Raw genomic sequence first — 15,099 nt, forward strand, 5'->3', positions numbered from 1 at the left:
AGCTCAGCTTTTTCCTTTTACTTTTTTTTTTCATGATGAGAGTGGGGAGGCTTTGCCTCACTTGCCTCACCTGACTGCACATCACTGCTTCCCAAGATTCCTTTAACCATAGTAACCATAGTTGCCCCATTTCTCAGAACAATTCTGTTTGTGAGCTGTTTGTCTCCTCTCTAACACAAGCTGGAAATGAAGTCATCTTTTAAAAGAAAAAGAAATGCTGTCTTCCCTCCTTTATATTGGGGATGGAAGCATTAATTTTTCTCCTTTATTTACGTTTGGACTTTGGGGTCATGTTTTTTTTTTAAATTTATGGGAGCAAATCATATCCAGTAATCAGAAAATGTTATAATTGGAACAGTGACGTGCAGTGAGGTTTATAGCTGGTGAGGCAGCAATTTTTTTAGACTTGTGGACTTCAACTCCCAGAATTCCACAGTCAGGCATGCTCAGTTGCGACCTGCCGCCCTCCGCCCTGGGATTCGGCCACGGCACCGCCTGCCAGAGCTGCGCGGAATCCGGGGCGCGCTTGTCGGGCGAGGGCAGCGCAGATGGGGTGTGGACGGAGCGGAGGAAGTCTCTCTCCCCCCTCCCCGCTTCCCGCACCCGAAAGAACAAAGGGAACCTCTGCCGCCGCCCCCGGGCAATCTGGCCGGCCTCTCTTGCGGCGGCTCTCTGGTGCCGAGCTTGGGAGTCCCTGGAGGAACTGGCGGGGGCTGCAAGCACCGCAGGCTGGACTGGAGCCTCGAGTCTAGGGCAGCAAGTCATTCGATAGGAAACTTGCCTCTTGGAAGGAATGACTCGGCTTGGCTCCTGCTTTGTCTCTCCTGCCTCTTCGCTTCTCCGTTCGGTCGTTGGGCGGCAGATGGAAAGCGGGAGCCAAGCTTGGTCATTCCTCCCAAAAGGCAAGTTTCCCATCGAATGACTCGCTGCCCTGATGATGAGAGGTTAGGCTGTGCCTCACTTGCCTCACCTGACTGCACATCACTGAATTGGAAGGGACTCTAGACATCTTCTATTCCAGCTCACTGCTGTTCTTTGTTCTCTATAAGCATCAACCTATGGATATCTTGGAGGAAAAGCCTCTTACTCCAATCATTATAGCATACTAGCTGATAACCTGGTGTTGTCCGAGTATTTATTTATAAGGGAAAAATGTCCAGACCAAACGTAATTTCTAATATTGGATTTTCCCCCTTACCAAAGGGACCCTCCTTGTGGCATACTGTGAAGCTGTTACCATGGCAATTCCACTGTGCTGAACAGTAGAAGCCATTTTATGGCAGTATAGTAGAATTCATTTTAAGACAAACAGGCTACATCTTAACAGAACACCCGAGGGGTGTTAGCGATGTCTTACCCCCACAATATTTATTTGAAAGTAACTCATCTGTGTACCAAGTTTGGTTGAAATTGCTCAAGGCATTTCAGAGTTATGTTGGAACACACACACACAGATATATATATACGCCCACAGCTTGAAGATGGCAGGTGAGATCCTGCCGAAACGTTGCAAAGACAATCTCAACCTTACACGGGAAAAGACCCGAATACAACAAAACCAACATACCTACACCCGTGAAAATCTACGAAAACAAACATATATATATATATATATGTCACCGTGAAAGACCGAAATTGGTGAATGTCGACATTCACCGGTGAATGGAAAGACCGAAATTGGTGAATGTCGACATTCACCGGTGAATGTCGACATATACCAATTTTGGTCTTTCACGGTGACATATATATAACGAGTCAGCGTAACGCTTTACTTTTGCTTTTCAATTCGCGGTCCTGGAAACTACTCGTTCTAACCGCGCAGGATCGCAGGTTTTTTAAAAAAAGAAGTCCGCGAATAGAAGACGCTTAAAAGGAAGCGAGGAGCCGAGGTGTCGAGAGGATAAGGGTATTAGGATAAGGGTATTAGGGTAAGGGTGTCGAGAGGATAAGGGTATTTAGCAAATATTTTGGACATACACCAAGCGACTATGTGAATGTCGACATTCACCAGATTTCAGACTTTCACAGTAACATATACACACAATATCAGCATACATACATACATACACACACACACACATACACACACACACACACACTGAATCTTGAATGTCTGCCAAAATATCCCTCTCGTCTCCTTATACCAAAAAGAATGAAAATTGAGGGTTTTTTGAGTTTTTTCTTATGCTTCATGGTTTCATGGGACAGAGTTGCCATTTTTCCTAAATGACTCATCCAGTCCTTCATCAAGGTTATTTCCACATTCCTTCACAATGTTAACCTAGAGATTGAATATGCAACCCTCTCCCTAAAAGCACTACTCCAACAAAAGGACCCGGTCCTAAGATGCTATTTCTGAGACTGGATGGACAGAAAGAAGAGGAAGGAGGAAATCCTTGTCTTTTGGTGGTTTAGAGTTCTCATAAACACTGTTCCCTATTTTCATGTTTTTCTCTATGAATCTAATAATATAAGGAGGGACTGAATAATAATTACCTGCTGGTGATTCAACTCTGAGGAAGCAGCAAAGAGAGGAGCAAGCAGCAAATAAACTTTAAGCCATCTTGACTGCTCTGCAACTGCTGGCATAGCCCATTAACTAACATCCCTGGCTCATCCATAAAGATGTAGTTATCTCCAAACACAGGGCTAGAGAGGGTACTACTCTAGTAATCCCATTTACGAATCCAAGGTGCGAGGGGATGATCCTTTTTTGCATAGCTCATTTACAGCAGTAAAGCTCTTTTAGGCCTTTCCAGGATTGCATGGCAGCTGGCAAAGGATGTGGGTAATTTCATTATTCATATACTTCTCACACTGATGAGCTGAGAAATATTAATTTCAATCAAAGCCCAACATGAATGAGAGCAAGCTGAAGCAGCCTTCTTTGAAAGGAATCTTACTATGATCTTTCTCACGGTTCCTCTTGGGGCCAAACTATATTTTTGCTATCCCTGCTAAAATCCCATTAATACCCTAATTTATCCAGAGATCCATATGCATGCTGTTCATAGCTGGCATCTATTCTTCAAGGAGACAGCCAACTAGTGTCTATATATATTTGCAGACATGTCTTTAATCCTTCCGTTGATATGAATGAGAAATCTCTTGTCAGTGAGAGAAAGCCGGGGGGGGGGGATTGTCACAAGCAGCTGGGGCTGTGAAATATATATAGCAATTTGGGTCTTCATGTTGTGGAATGGACATCAAAGAAAACAATGCAAGGGTTTATGGAACACAACAGTGAGTATAATGTGACCTCACTGGAGATCACTAAGAATAGAGTATTCTTTATTGCCAAGTGTGATTGGACACATAAGGAATTTGTCTCTGGTGCAAAGGCTCTCAGTGTGCATAGAAGCCGCAAAGTGATAAATCATAAGACACTATCATACAATAAGATACAACCAACAAAGTGATTGTCGTAGGAATAGGAGTAGGTAACAGAAAAGATGAGAAGGATAATAGAAATTCAGTCCTACTACATGGTTAGATATCCTTAAGCATAAGACACCGCTGTGGGAATTAAGTGTTTAACAGAATGTAATGTAATGGTATGTCCATACAGTATATAGATATACCACAGTGAATTCTTTTGTGTGCAGCTTATGCATTAGAATGGTACATTGCACAGAATGCTTTGGATGTTAGGATAAAGAGAAGCCACAGAAGCACACTTCTCAGAAAGAGATAAGGAGATTTTACAGATGTTTGCTAAAGGCTTCTGCTGCCACAACACTTTCTGCTATGTCTTGTCAAAGAGATAGGGTAGCAGCCCTTGAGAACAACAGCAGATATGGCCAATAGGATTTTGATTAGAAATACTCTCTGTCGTCTGCATCTATATTCTTCAGAAGAGGCAGAAAAGGTCCAATGGGTGTTTACAAAATCTCTCAGAGTTAGCATTGCATCAGCTGAGCTAAGATTTTAAGCTTCTCAAAGATCAGACAAGGGAGTGTAATGAAATTAATATGAATCAGATTCTCAGCCGATAAAGTAAGGCTTTCCCCTCCCTTCCTTCCTTCCTTCCTTCCTTCCTTCCTTCCTTCCTTCCTTCCTTCCTTCCTTCCTTCCTTCCTTCTTTCCTTTACGTAGGAATGGAATACCAGCATTGGGAATATGGGAAATTGAAAACAAAGAAAGAAAGGATTTGTGCATTCTTTCTTTTAAATAAAATGTACCCCAGCTTTTTCTTAGCTGAACATAGGGCAATTGGCAAGAAAGTAATGAAATAGTATTAAAAAGTATAACATGATATTCTTAAAAAGTGAAATAAAATAAAGCAGTGATACAATTTTTAAAAAATGATTGAAGCAACCAAAGATGGTAGTAGGAGTGGCGGTGTATGTTTCTGTGTGTTTGTCAAAAAAGGTTAATATGGTGGCCATGACTACACACTTGAAGCTGTAAAAGCATAGAGCAGGGGTGTCAAACTCGCACCATCACAGCAGTGCCATGTGACATATTGTGACTTCCCCCCTTTGCTAAACCGGGGAGGGGCGTGGCCAGTGCATGATGCATCCGGCCAGTGGCCTGCGAGTTTGACAGTCCTGACATAGGGCTTTGTTTGCTCAGTCACTATTTCCAACTTTTGGCCCAACTCTAGACACTTCTGAAGACCTCCATTAAGACAGATTAACCAGATATTTTCTATGAAGTTGCAAGAATGTGGAACCAATTCATGACCTTAATATCTTCTTTAAAAAGGAAGGTTCTAATGTCCTGTGACAAACTGTACTTTTCTCAGAGGTAATTAAGGACCACTAAGGGGAGAAACTCTCTCCATGATCTTAAATGAGTATATTTCTAGAGATGGAGAAGGACGGTTTGAAAACCACTTTGTGTAGTAGAAGGTAATTAAGGAATGTAGAAAAACCAGGATTGGAAAAACTATTTTAAAAACCTTTTATTTTTAATTACATTTTATTACTAATTACAAAAAAATGGTACTGGTTCTTCTAATTGCTCAGTAAGTGTTGGGGACCTATATTTTAATACTTTATTAATGAAGACAAACAAATACAATGTTTAGCATAAATAATGACAACCTATTCCTTATGCCTCTTGTAAGTTTAAATGATGTAAATGAAAATTATTTTATATTGAGCCTAAATGTTATGTTCCACATTACTTCCTGCATTACGATAGCTATTATGTGCTATCTGTAGAACTTGAAGAACAGATTTTTATATTTCTTAATTTTACCAACTGCTTTACAATAAATATTGCTTTATTCAGTATATTGAACACATTTATCTTTTCCTGACTTTTTAGCAGTCAATTCAGGTCATCAAAGAAGGTTCATTATAAGTTCCATTCTGTAGGAAACAATGGCTAATGATGACACTCTTCACTGCAGTGTTTCTGATCATAATTGTTTTTAACAAGGGACGGCATAGAGGAAGCTCTATCTAAAATTTGAAATGACCAAAGTTAGGTCAAGTAATTGTGAGTTAGGTCAAGTAATATTGATAAAAAATGTAAGCGGGTTATAAATTGTCTATTAAATATGAAGAATCTAATAAATCTATGCATCTAAAAATTCTAGTGGTCCAGCCTTCTGTATTCCTCCTCAAGGAATCTTTCTTTGAATTCTGTGATGGAAAAGAAGACTGAAACATGTTCAAAAATTATTTGTCAGGATAGCTTTATCCTTTCTAATATCTAAGGCATGGATCCAAGTTTAGTCATAGTTGTATTACACCCATCACTCACTGAAGTTCTATTGAGATGGATCCCACATTTCTTGTTGATAAAATAGTTACATGGTTTTTGTTTTGAAGAAAAAAATGAGATTTCTTTCTTTCCTTGCCACATTCCTAGAGAAAGAAAGCCTTTTCAATGGAATTTTCCCTAAATATTTTCCACTTTTAGGCAGGGGGATGAAATTCAGCAGCTTCTGACAGGTTCTGGAGAGCCGGTACTGGAAATTTGGAGTAGTTCAGAGAAATGGCAAAACGGCCACTGACTGGCCCCATCCCCATCTATTCTCTGCCTCCCAAGTCCTAGGTGATTGGAAGGAAATGAGAATCTTGCAGTAACCTTCCCCTGGAGTGGGAAGTAAGTGTAGATTTTGCAATATCTTTCCCCTGCCATGCCTGCCAAGCCACGCCCACAGAACCAGTAGTAAAGAAATGGAATTTCATCACTGCTTTTAAAAGAATGATGGGTTAGAGACAATCATCATCTTTCTTAATATACAAGAGAAATATCTGCACAAAAGGCAAAAATAAGAGACTAGTTGTCAACACAGTTGATGCTATTATAAGGTACAAATAACATCCTTAGGAAAACTGTTACTGTATTGTTAGATGCATCATCCACATCCACCAAATAGCTAACTTTGGTGTAGAACAGAAGAGGGATGTGTAGTGTTGACACAAAAAGAGTTAAAGGGTTAAAACTAGAATAACTAAAGGCCATTCACTTTCAGATTGCTCGAGTTTATTATCCACAATATTATTTTCAGTTTATTTGGAAAGTTCTGCTGTTAGATTGACATACTCTGAAAAATATGGTATGTCAATCTAACAGCAGAACTTTCCACACACACCTTTTTCACCCCTAAAAGAGGGTGAAAATTTGGATGCGTCTCATACACTGAATCTAGCCCCACCCACCCACCGGCCCCAACCCTTTGGCCTCTGCCGCCCAGCAATTTACCTCTTTGCAGCAAATGGGGGCTTGAGAGGCTTCAACAGGCTATAGCAGCAATGGCGAACCTTTTTTGGCTCACTTGCCATAAGGGGGGAAGCACAGGAGGGTTGTGTGTGTGTGTGTGCTGCACCCATAAAGCAATGTGTGACCCCCCCCCATGCACATGCGTGCATGAGAGGCACTCCCTCATTTTTTGCATGCTTTTTCCACACACCCCAGACTTCAGAGGCTTTATAGGAGGTTGGGGAGGGCGAAAAAAGCCTCCCCTGCCCTCCAGAGGCTCTCCGGAGGCTTCAGGGACCTTCAGGAGGCTTCCCTGAAGTCTCTGAAGGGCAAAAAATGACCCTATGAGCAAACCAAAGTCACTTCTGGTTTGCTCGTAGGGCAGTTTAAGTCCTCTGGAGGCTTCAGGGAAGCCTCCTCAAGGTCCCTGAAGCCTCCGGAGGGCTTAAACCAACCCTACAAGCAAACTGGAAGTCAGTTCCTAAACTTCCGGTTTGCCCATAGGGCTTGTTTTTTTCACTCTGGAGGCTTCAGGGAAGCTCCTGAAGCCTTCGGAGGGCCTCTGGGGTGGGGAGGCTCTTTTGCCCTCCCCAGGCTTCTATAAAACCTCTGGAGCCTGGGGAGAGCGAAAAATGCCTTTAAAAAAGGCTGAACTCAGCTGGCCAGTGGCGCATTCGCTCTGGCCAGCTGACAGGGCAATGCCTCGCGTGCCCTGATAAATGGCTCCGCGTGCCATCCCAGGGCTATAGCAATCCCTGCAGCCGGAAACATGATCAGGAGAAATTGAAAGTGAAATTTGTTTGCTCCTCGTGGAAAATTGCTGGGAGGCAGAGGCTTTTCTTGTGCTTATCAGGCTGCTTGCTGCAAGGAGGTAAGTCAACAACTATAAATGCCTATAGAATGTTCAAATTATTAGATTTATTTTTTAAAGACTGCTTTATTATTATTCTATACAACTTAACAAAATGAAGAAGCTTTTTAAAATAAATGCTTGATCTGAAGAGGCCCGGTGTTATTGTTTTAAAAAGTGCTATTCTTTAAAATAGCGAGAATAACTATACTTCCACAAAGCACATCAATTTTAACAACATCTGTACAAGTATAGTCTGAAATATTGCACTATAAACAGAGTATATTGTCTGTACTATTTGTTGTTTGTTGCAAGGAAAGCAAATTGCTGGAAGACAGAAGCAGATATTTTTTCCTTGTTTTGTTCCCCAAAAGCTAGTTGCGTCTTATACTTCGGAGCGCTTATACGCTGAAAAATATGATATAGATATAGACAATGTAAAGTATTGCCTATTGTTTCTCTCTCTCCCCCCCCACTCCCTTCCTCTCCCTCTCCCTCCCTCTCCCTCTCCCTCCCTCCCTTTCTTCTCCTCTCTCTCTTCTTCATTCTCTCCCATTCCCCAGTTTTGCCTACCATTCCTCTTTTTTTGCTAATTGATATTTTAATTACTTTTTTGCCGATATTTCCTCATGTTTAGGGCCACTAAACTATATTTTGATAGCTATAATGAGCAGACCATATACTTGTTGTGATCCAGGATCCAGATTGATTGGGAGTGTTCTGTCCTGTCCTCTATAATTCTAGTCCTGGCAAGGAGATCATCATCATAAATGAGATCCATCTTCTTAAAAATATAGATCATTATGACTATCCTTGGCTTATTGCATTGAATTTTGAACTTAATTTTTTAAAATATAAATTAACTCTGTATCAAATACTGGAAGATGACCATCTCTATTTGTATGTAATTTGCATGCTATTTTTAATGGAGGAATAGAAAATTGAATATTTCTATAGATTCCATGAATTCTTTGGCATTCCATTGACTTGGAAATATTTAGGCAGAAAAATACGATTACAATATGGAGTAAGATTCTTCCGAAATGGCAACAACAACACTGTCTGCTTATTTGCATGGATTATTTATGAATTATTTCGGCTCATTTCTAAGGAAGAAGTCATGTTTCAGGAACATTCCACTGGAGCTGATGGGAAATAGCTTGCCAACCAAATGAAACAGCTCACATTTACTGACACTCATTTATATGTCAATGTCTGTGGTTAATTTTGTTTCATCTTCAATATGCCTTTCTAATTCGGAGAAGGCAACTTTCTTATATAGGATCTGAACTTGAGATCATTTCGACAAATTGAAGGTCTCTTCAACTGAACTAATTTTTGATTCTCTTAAAAATAAAGAGCTGCTTTGAGCATCCTCCATTTAATAACATTCAAGCAATAATTATATGATGAATATATACCATACACACGAAAACACAGTAGTTGGAGGTCCCAAGCTGTATTTATATTACTAGATTATCAAGAAGGGAAAAATAAAAACAAGTAGCACCTAAAGAAAATTATGTGTTGTATCGCTTCCTACCAACACTTCCCCTCTCTGCTTTAACTTTTACAAAGTTTTTTTTTTAAAAATGTTGGGTGAAATTAAATCTAATTTATCTTGTTAGATCTTTTCCCGTAATCGCATTTGCAAATGAGAAACTACATTAAGTGAGTTACTTAGATGAAGAAAAGAGAAGTCCCCAAAGAAATTTTCCTTGATGTATATAATTAAGTGCCTTGTTAAAGTCAACTCGAAAGATTCTTTCTTGTTAAGACAATATTTTCTGCTAATTTATTCTAATTAAGCAATATGTCATAAGGTCACTTGTTTAGCTGCTTGTCTCGTTTTTGAACTTTTTAAAAAGCTAAATATCAAGTGGAATAAATAAGATGTTATGAGAAGCCCAAGACCTATTCCCATCAAAGAAGTCTCCCTTATTAGCATCCAATATTCTTTCAAGCTAATTCCAAGAATTAATTTTCCATTTGTTTGAGTGGGCTCTAAAAATTCTTATCACCTCTAGATCTTATCGAAGAAATGATAACATTTCATTTTCTAAATGTTTGATACATTTTAGAATAGAATAGAATAGAATAGAATAGAATAGAATAGAATAGAATTCTTTATTGGCCAAGTGTGATTGGACACACAAGGAATTTGTCTTTGGTGCATAACCAAACAGTGTACCAAAAGAAAAAAAAATACATTCATCAAGAATCATAAGTTACAACACTTAGTGATAGTAGTATGTTACTAAATAAGCAATCAAATCACACTAGGAAACAAATAAAACAATTTAAATTAAAAGATACAAGCAACATGGTTATAGTCATAAGTGGGAAGAGATAAATACTAGGAAGTAAGAAAAAAAGAATAGTAATACAGTCTTGGTAAATTATTTGACAGTATTGTTTTTGCTCATTTAAAAAAAAATGATAGTGCTATTTTTGAATAAAACACTTGAAGAAAATATAAATCATGGAAGGAAAGGTGCTCTGGAAATGTGCATTGGACCCATTGTTCAGTCATTCCCAGTCAACCCACCCCTTGGAGTAATTCTGGGGATAAAATGAAAACAAAAACCCCATGTAGCTCCTTAAATTCTTGGAGAAAAAGTAGTTTATCAATTCAATATAGAAAAATTTAAATAAATAATGTCCCATATTTTTTAATGTTTCATGATTTGGAAATGTCATCCAACTTGATAGAAGACCAGAAGTTAGAAACAATAGCATGAAACCAGAGAATAGTGCCTGTCTAGTGGGAGTTCCCTTGAATTATGTATGGTTTAATAAACTTAAAATATTTAGTTAAAATATTTTCAGCAGTATTTCTTCTGATAGGTTTGCTGAGCAGATATACATCTTTGGCAGTACTCTGAGAAGTGAGTTGACGGAATGACTGAATGATGGATCCAATGCACATTTCCAAAGCATTTTCCCTTCTGGGATTTATGTTTTCTCCAAATGTTTTATTCAAAAATAGCATTTTTAAATGAACAAAAAATGTGTCAAACATTTAGAAGTACATTTGGAAGTACAGGTTCAGCACTGTAGCTATTTGGACCCCTCCATCCCCGAACTATTGATATGATGTAGCCTACATTGACTTTTCCACTCTTTTTTAAAAAAAGATCTGAATTTATACAAAGCTTCAAGTTCAGCCTGGAATGTGACATTTTCCCATCACTAATGCCATTTTGCTTAGAGAGAAATCACTAACCATAAAACAACAAACAATATGATTTTAAATGTTTCAGCATGATAAGACTTATATAATGTGATTGGCCAATACACGAGTGACTTATCAGAGAATTTGATAGTGTTATATGAAATTTAATATATTCAATAAAATCATGTGAACATTGTATGTCTTTCAGCTTTTTGAAAAGATTTTGAAGCACTGTAAAAATGATGCCATTCAATTAAAGAAATTATCCTTATGAAAGCAAAATTGTCATTCCATTGGAATCTTCTGTTCGAACCTCTTTTAATTATTTCAGAACTGAAGAGTGGAATATAGACTGGAATAAACAAAGCTATATATGAGTAGGACCATTGAAATAATTTTGGGCTTTAAGGTGACGTGACACATAAAAATAACCCTCTACTTGTTGGAAGAGAACCCTCATTTGGTTCTATTGGTTTATTGGAGGCAGAGGTGCATTGCTCCCAGTTCAGCACAGATCAGCTGAACTGGTAGTAGTGGCGGTGGGAGGCTCCGCCCACTTGCCTGGGCACTTCTGTGCATGCACAGAAGTGTCGCATGCGGGAACATGCACAGGAGCGTGCCCGAACTGGTAGTAAATAAATTGGCAACCCATCACTGGTTGGAGGTGTTAGTGATGGCCTCATTTTCTTTGAGAAGTGGCTACCTCGACTGGCTCTGGTAGCTAAAAAAAAATCAGAAAAGGGGTAAGAACCTTTTTTAAATTTACACCACTGTAGTTCAATAGGTGTGTAGTTATGTGACACTGCAGGTTCCAAATAAAAGTATTTTAGAAGAGTAGAAACATCTTACAAAATGAGATATTGAAGTTGCAATTGTAAACATTTCCAACATAAAGGAGACCTGGGAAGGATGTAAAGACCTCAGTATGCATACAGAGTTCTCGAAAATGCTGAATGGAAAGAGGAACACATAACCGAAGAAGAATGGAAAGTAATCTATAAGGACTATATCAGAGAGGCTAAAACTCAGAATGGCCCAAGGCTTGCAATAGACATCAAAACCTACAAAAAACAGTGTTATTGCATTCATTAAAAATAATGAATAATAAGGGAAACTATTGCGAGGAGAAAATGGTGAACTGATGCCAGCCATTTGAGGTAGGCAAGATCAAGAAAAAAGCACATCAGGATTCCAAGAATGATCTAAATTTTTGCAGGGGAGAGTTACATAATCTTGAAAGCATGTCAAGCTTTATTATGAAATAAAAACAAGATGAGGTTATATTCCTTCTTATACTTTCTTTCTTTCTGGAGACTACTTTTTTTTAAATCCCACCTCAACAGTTTACTCTCATTCTTTCCCATCCTCATAGTCAGATCCACAATCCTTCACAACTGTAATTGGTGATGGCAGGATGTCTAAACCATATCTTGCAACTGTCTTGTCTCAAAAGAGAAATGGAGTCTTAGTTGGTTATTATTATGTGACTGAGGAGGGAGAGGAGTTCTTCTTAGAACAAGCAAGGCAATACAACCCCTCTCACTATTCTTTGAGAGTTTCAGGAGAACTAGTGAGATTCCAGAAGACTGAAGGAGAGAAGTTATCCTTACTTTCAAAAGGTAAAGACAAATCCAGGATACTGCAGAATTATTAGCTTGACATCAATACTAGCAAAGGATCTTGAACAGAGTTTGCAACCCAACAAGACAGATCAGACTTCAGAGGATAATTAGAACTACACAAAAAACACTTACTACCCACCAGCTTTCCATTGAGGACCTATATACTGTGCGAATCAAAAAGAGGGCTGTGAAAATATTTACAGATCCCTCAAATTCTGGACATAAACTGTTTCAACTCCTACCCTCAAAATGATGATATAGAGCACTGCACACCAGAACAACTAGACACAAGAACAGTTTTTTTCCAAACACCATCACTCTGCTAAACAAATAATTCCCTCAACACTGTCAAAGTATTTACTAAATCTGCACTACTATTAATTGTTGCATCGTTCCTATCACCCATCTCCTCCCACTTATGACTGTGTGACTCTAACTTTGTTGCCTGTATCCTTAAGATTTATATTGATTGTTTCCTAATATGATTTTATTGCTTATTTGTACCCTATGACTATCATTCAGTATTGTACCCTATGATTCTTGACAAATGTATCTTTTCTTTTATGTACACTGAGAGCATATGCACCAAAGACAAATTCCTTGTGTGTCCAATCATACTTGGCCAATAAATAATTCTATTCGATTCCATTCTATTAAGAAATATCATATCTGTGACTTTTAGAGATCACTTCTGGTTCCTGTTGGCGACAGACGTGCTGTCAGCCACTCGTCTCCTTGGTTGGCTCCATAAGGAGCACAGGGGGCCTTGGAGGGGTCTCCTGCTGAAGGGCGGCTTGCTGAAACCCCCCAGAATCGGCGGCAGCCAGCGGGGGTGTTTTCAGCCTTGCCTAGGAGCCGGGGAGTGGAGGGGGCGTTTGGGACAGCTTCGGGCTGTCCGCCCTTTTGCCGAATGGACTCTGGGAGGAAGCAGTTTATCCAAGGAAGATCGGCTGACTGATGGTGGTGGGGGAGCTATCCTGATCTCCTTAATCATCATTAAAGGATAAGCAGCAGACTACTGTAAGTTTGTGTTCAATTTATTTGAAACTGAACTTTAGAGGGGGGTGTTTCTTCTCTTTACCCCCCTTTGGATTAAGTGGCATTTGAACTATCTCTCTATATATTGGAATGGAGAGAGAACAAAGGCTGACTCATCACATGAACTAACTATGTGAGAAAGATCGCTATCACAATTGCAAGAGATGATTGCTAAGCTGTCTTTTTTTAAAAAAAAATTATGGAGATCTCTGTTCTTCTCCCTGTGAAAGGAGGAGCCAAGATGGCTCCCTTCCATCTTTGTTTTTGCACTTACAAATGAAGTCTGCCTTTTGAAACTACCTTCGAAAAAAAAACCTCTGGTATTGTTTTATTACCATCTCTGAGGGAGACCGGGACCTCCCCTGTTATGTGGTCTTCCTGGACTTTGATCATTTGACCTTCCCCTTTCTGGTGTGCATCTGTGTCTTGGAATGGTGAAGGAGAATTAACTCTTTGCTTTCGGATTTGCCTGCCTCCTTGGACCGGCACAGCTGCACAATCCACTAACGCCATTTTCTTTGTAAAAGACATATAGATCTCTGAACTTAGACAAATGGGGCCTAAGAAACCACCAACGGGCAAGTCATTTTCAGCTCCTGCATCTGCCACCTCCAGTCCAAGCATGCAGCAAACAAAAATTACTTCATTGTTACAACAATAAGGGTCTGGAGAGAGCCCAAAAGAGCTATCTGTTACCCAAATGTTTCAAGAAATTATGAGGGGTCAAAATGAGTTGAAAAAAGAGGTGACAGATCTTAAAGATGAACTCAGAGGTGTTCAACATCATATTTCAGAAAACAAACAGAATTATGGTGTTGGAGGAGGGGGCGGCTGGTCTGGGGGAGGAGGTTAAGGCAGTCCGGAAGGGAAATGTAGAATTGGAAAACTTCATGACAAAAATAGAATTTGAAAGAGTGTCCTTTTTTCTCAGATTCCAGAACCTACCAGAGACAGAAAATGAAGACCTTAAGGATATTATGAGTACAATTTTAGCAGAATACATTAAGAGACACAAAGAACAGCTGTGGTGGGATATGGATCTGGTTTACAGGATTAATTCAGCATATGCTAGAAGTCATAATGTTCCAAGCGAGGTACATGTTAAATTTCTCAGGAGGACCACAAGGGATGAGGTGCTTGGCAGCCAAAGGAGGGACCACTAAAATATAAAGATGAAGAAATCACCATTATTAAGCAAATTCCAAAAAAGATAAGAGAAAGAAGGAGGAAGTATTCCTCCTTATCAAAGAAATTATACAATAAAGGAGTTTGGGTTAGATGGTTATTGCCAGAGGGAATGTTGATTTTTTGGGAGGGAAATAGAATTAGAATTAATACAGTGCAGGAGGCTGAAACCTTCATTAAAAAACATTTCTCTCTCCTAGAGGACGAACACAGGAAAAGTAGTGAAAAGGGTAGCAAGGAAGAAGATATGAAGGAGGGGGGGCTGTGGCTCCACCTGGGGACAGGGAGGAAGGAGCAATATCGAAAAGGCTCAGGTCACAAAAATAAAAGTATTTGAAATATTTGTAATTGTTGATATACTAAAAAGTGACACAGGAAAAATGATTGAACACATGGTTGATACAATGTAGAATAAGATTCCATTTTTTGCTTATCTTTTATACGTTGTTTTTAATATTGTAAACATTGTGAGATTTGGAGGGATTTCTACCACTAGCATGGGAGCTGCCAAAATTTTCTATGTACCCCTTTACCCTTTCCCATAAATGTTTAAAAACCAATAAATTCTT

The sequence above is a fragment of the Natrix helvetica genome (genome assembly GCF_964273705.1).
Source record: "Natrix helvetica genome assembly, chromosome: 2".
In the NCBI taxonomy this organism is placed as follows: domain Eukaryota; kingdom Metazoa; phylum Chordata; class Lepidosauria; order Squamata; family Natricidae; genus Natrix; species Natrix helvetica.